The following is a 4,794-nucleotide window of genomic DNA, read 5'->3' as shown; positions in this document are numbered from 1 at the left end:
GAGTGGACGTGGAAGGGTACTCTTGGTTCTAGTCTTCCGCTGTGTTGTGAGTGTAGAGTGTGCATTTACTTATTGAATTGTTATTCAGTTTAATTTGTAAACTATTGTAATGTAATATGTGACTCTAAAGAACGAGTCGGTATTGACATTGTGAGTTCAGTTTGTTTGTTGCTTAGTTTATTTGAAAATTTTCTAAGAATCTTCTTGTGATTGTTTGTTCTCGCGTTTCGGATTTGAATTCCTTTATTCAAAATTCGGGGCGTGGCAGTTTGGTATCAGAGCGTAAGGTACATATTTGGTGATTGTCAGTACTACCCGAGTGATGGCCCGTCTGCAGCGGATCCCCATCTGATGCTCTTCAGTACTGATATAGTCATTGGGTATGTGGAGTGTTAGGTGTCGTCTAGAACGTTAAGTCATCAGAGCATAGGTTGACTCTGTAAGTGAAGTGTAGGAGCTTTGAGTAGGTTCTTGAGTTGTAGTCTTTTGAGGAATGGGAACCTCTAGATTAGACTCTGATGGAGTGGTCAAGGATGGTTTTCATGGAAAATCGTATCCTTTGTGCGGAGTAGTCGTTTGGTTGTTGGGGTCATGGCGTTTGACCTATGCTTGTATGTAAAGTTGGTACAAGTGTTTGATCGATTGTAGTTGTGTCTCCCTAAGTTGGATCGATAGAGGTATTGGGTAGAAGGTGCTTATCAAGGGATAGTCATCTTTTTTAATAGCGTGGTGTCTTAGTGGAGCATTTTATTCGGCATACTATTATGTGTTTAAGGTGACTCCAAGGTATCTATGCTAACCTAGTGTGAGATTTGAGTTCTTAGTGTAGTTTTTGAGAATGCTTTGTGGTGACGCTATGTCCACTAGGTGATGAATCTTCAGAGAGGCCCGACCAGGGGTGAAGGCATGGTTTCCTCTTTGGAGGAGTTCTACCTTGTGGAGAAGGTAGTACAACTTGTTTCATTTGTTGTTGAGGCAATTGATGCTACTCACCTATCTAGATTGACTAGGGAGGTCACTAGACTAGGGCAAAGGTATTTCAATTTGGTTCAGATTTCCTGTTGGCCGATCAATGAATCGAAAACATGGAGACCTACTTTGATATGGTCGTCTATACCGACGTGAAGAAGAAAGAGGTAGCTATGTTCCTAGTTAAAAGTGAAGTAGGATGTTGGTGGGATTTATTGTTAAGGATTAGGAATATATCGACCATGACTTGGGAGGGTTTCGTGGAACTCTTCCGGGACATATGCCTTTCTGCTCCAGTGGTGGAGAAATTGGAGTTTGACATCAATTACTCTAGTTCAAGGGATTAAGAGTGTCAGGGACTATGAGGCCAGGTTCTTGTGGTTGTATCAGTTTGTTTGGCCGATAGATCCAGTGTTCTTGGCTCGGAAGTCCCAAGAGGGAACTGAGTCTAGTGATCAAAGTGGGAGTGGTTATTTGTCAGTTGCATTATGTAGCACTCATCCTTGCGAGTGCTTTGGCATTATACAGGAACTCTAGACGTCTTGGAAGGAGATGACAACTACGAAGAATTCCGAGAAAAGGAGGAAAGATAGTTACAGAGAGCAGTAGTGCATCAAGTACTCAGGGTGGGTCCTGGAAAGGGCAGAGGACCCATAAGTAGCCTTCAATTGGTGTAGCTGCTGAACTTGGTTTGACTACACTCGTTAGGCAGGTAGAGCCATGAGATGTTTCAGAATGGGATGTGTTTAGCATTTATTAATCCTTGATTTTAGTGGAGCATTGTTTTTCTACACATTTGTTTTGTGTTGGTTGACTCAGATGATTCTAGCTAGATCACTGGGTGACTTGTTTTATTGGTGTGCTTTTGAGAATGAATTGTTTTGGTGATACATCTTTATATTGTGTTGTGTTGGATTTCTGCTTGATGTTTGTAGTTAGACTTTTGAGGGTGACTGCCTGTTGTGAGTGGTTGGTTGCGTGATGCACCCTTCATGGTTGTGGTAGTAGAGATTGTGTGGCAGCCTTTGTAGCAGTGCCATGTGATGATTTGTGCGTGGGTTAGTTGAGGTTAGACCTTAGCATGATTTTGTGTTCTGAGGTGGTAGAACACCTATTGAATTGTGATGCATGCTCTGTTGTCTTTATGAATGAGTTTCTGTGTGATTTTGATGCATGCAGAACTTGTTGTGATTTTATGAAATGTTAATTGTAAAAGAATGTTGTATTATTGATTCGAGTGAATGGCAGATTTCTTTTCCAAATTCTCGTAGTGCTAGAGTTACATTATCAACGAGGTGTTACATATACTGTTGTGATAACAGGGTTCTGGACTCTTGAGTAGTCTATGTGTAGTGCAGTAGTTTCAGAGTCGTTGTTGGGTTGTGTGCGGGGATGGAATTCAGGAGATGGTTGTGTTACTACCAAGTGCTGGGGTGACAATGACTAGTGCAGTGATACTAGGTAGGGTGTTGTAATTAATTGTGGGTCTAGGCAAATTTCATTTCGAAGTTTCGAGACTATCCTCGAATGCCACAAGGATCACTCGAGATGCGGGTGTATCATTTTACCCGCAGATTGTTGGACGGACTGAACGAGTGAATCAGGTGTTGGAGGTGATGTTTAAGGCATGCGGTTTTAACTTCAAATGTGAAGTTAAGACTGAGGTCTGTCGGACCTGTTGCGTTATGATGTGAGGTGGAGCTTTGGTGTTTATGGTTACCTCGTCTTCTAGATTATCTGTTGGGGAATGTCTTGGTGTGCCAAGTGGGAGAAGAAAGTCTATGAGGGTTCAGTGTGCGTGATCGTAGTGTAGTTGAAGTGGAAGTTGGTGCGACCATCGTTTGTAGTCGGTTTGTATTCCAGACGGGACTACAGAACAACGTTGAGTGAAAATTTTTGACTTGTTATTAAGTTGGCAAAGTCATCACAATGAGAGCAATCTTATTTAAGGACTAGAGGCAGAAGTGAGGATGTGTTATCTGTTCCTGGACAATCGGTATTTCGTTATCGATGTCCGAATTCAGATGTTGCTATAAGGAGCAGGTTGTTCCTAAGGCTGCTTTAGGGATTATGTGCGGACATTTTGATTTGTCGTCGTGTCTTTTTGTCTAACCAATGCACCTCCTACCTATATGAACTTGATGAACCGCATGTTCAATCCTCACTTGGATATGTTTGTGGTAGTATTCATGGATGATATCTTGATTTGCTCCAAGTCGTTGGAGGATCATGATAAGCATCTTCGGATTGTACTACAGGTTCTGAAAGAGGAAAATTTTATGCCAAGTCTGAGAAGTGTGACTTTTGGCAAGAAGGGAAGTTTACACCAAGGTTGTCGGACCTTTTTGAGATTTTGGAGAAGGTGGAGATTTGGCATATAGACTTGCTTTACCTCCTAGTATGTCTGCTGTACGAAATGTTTTCTATGTGTATGTTTGGTGTGCAAAACGTTTCCATGTGTTCATGCTGAGGAAGTATATCCATGATGAGTCACTTGTGATTGATCATGGTACGATCGAGGGAATGCGAATGTGACCTTGTTGTTGAACCTGTCATAACTGGATAGGTTGGCAAGGCGACCTGGAAGGAAGTGAGTGACTTGGTTCAGGTTTTGTGAAGTCGCAGCGACATGAGTGATGCATCGTGAGAACACGAGTGAGTTATGAGAATAAGGTATCCGCACCTTTTGGTGAACTGTTGTACGCTTAAATTTCAGGACGAAATTTCTTTAAGGAGGGTAGAATGTAATACCCCGAAAATTCGTAATTAATTCCTAAATGCTTCGGGAATTATTTAAGAGTTCGTTGATACGATTTCGTGGTTCGTGGATGGAGCGGAAGTATTTCGGACGATTATTTATTCGAAAAGTATAGTTTTAAGGGGGGTGCGAAGGTTGACTTTTTATACGTTAGGATTCTGTGAAAGCTTCCTTCACGGAAGTCGTAGAGCGCGTCGATACGAGTTCGTGCATATGTGGAACGTGAAAATCGGAGTTTGTACGAAGAAGTTATGAAGATTTGAAGTTTGTGGATTTTTCTATAAATATAGAAAAAAATCCGGATTTATTCATAAGTCCAGAATTTTTCCCATTTTGCGTTTCAGCCCCCATTCTCTCCGTTCTCTCTGCTCTCCCACGCAGCTGACCAAGTCGACCCGACCCGACGCCAGCGGCGCCATCACGTCTCCTCCGGCCACGACCCGGAGCTTCCCGCGTTCGCCGCGAGCCACCCTGACGCCCCGTTGCGTCGACTTGTCTCGCCGCCTCCCCCAGAGCTGGATCGAAGACACCACAGCCGTGCAAAACCCGACCCGGCCGGAGATTCCCAATTACGGCGTTGCACGGGCCGATCATTCTCAGTTTTGGAATCTCCTCCTCCTTCTGATCATCCTCATATCCTCCTTGCATGACGATTTGGAGTGTAGAGCGATAGATCAAGGTTTGAAGTTTTTGACGGTTCTGATTCAATCTGGAATCTGATCCGAGTGCTGAGATTAATCCAACTTCCAAGCTCGATCTAGGACGATCTAGACCTTGTCTCAGAAAACGTCAGGTATTAAAGTTGTTCAATTCTTTATTTTGAAGAAGTTTGTAGTTGACAACTTTTGCATCTGAGGTGGTTGGCCGGCGGCGTTGACCGCTGTCTGACCTCCGCATGTGGCGGCGTGTCGGACCATATTTTGAGTTTTTGTTATCTGGACGATGATCTATGCATCCATACGAGCGTTTTGATATATTACAATGTTATTTTAGAAAAAGTTGATAAATGGATGATTTACGTTTTGACGACACTATTTAACGTTTTTACGTTTTATCTTCGGTTTACG

Source organism: Rosa rugosa, chromosome 5 (assembly GCF_958449725.1).
Source record: "Rosa rugosa chromosome 5, drRosRugo1.1, whole genome shotgun sequence".
Classification (NCBI taxonomy): Eukaryota; Viridiplantae; Streptophyta; class Magnoliopsida; order Rosales; family Rosaceae; genus Rosa; species Rosa rugosa.
Note: the sequence above shows the minus strand (reverse complement) of the source record.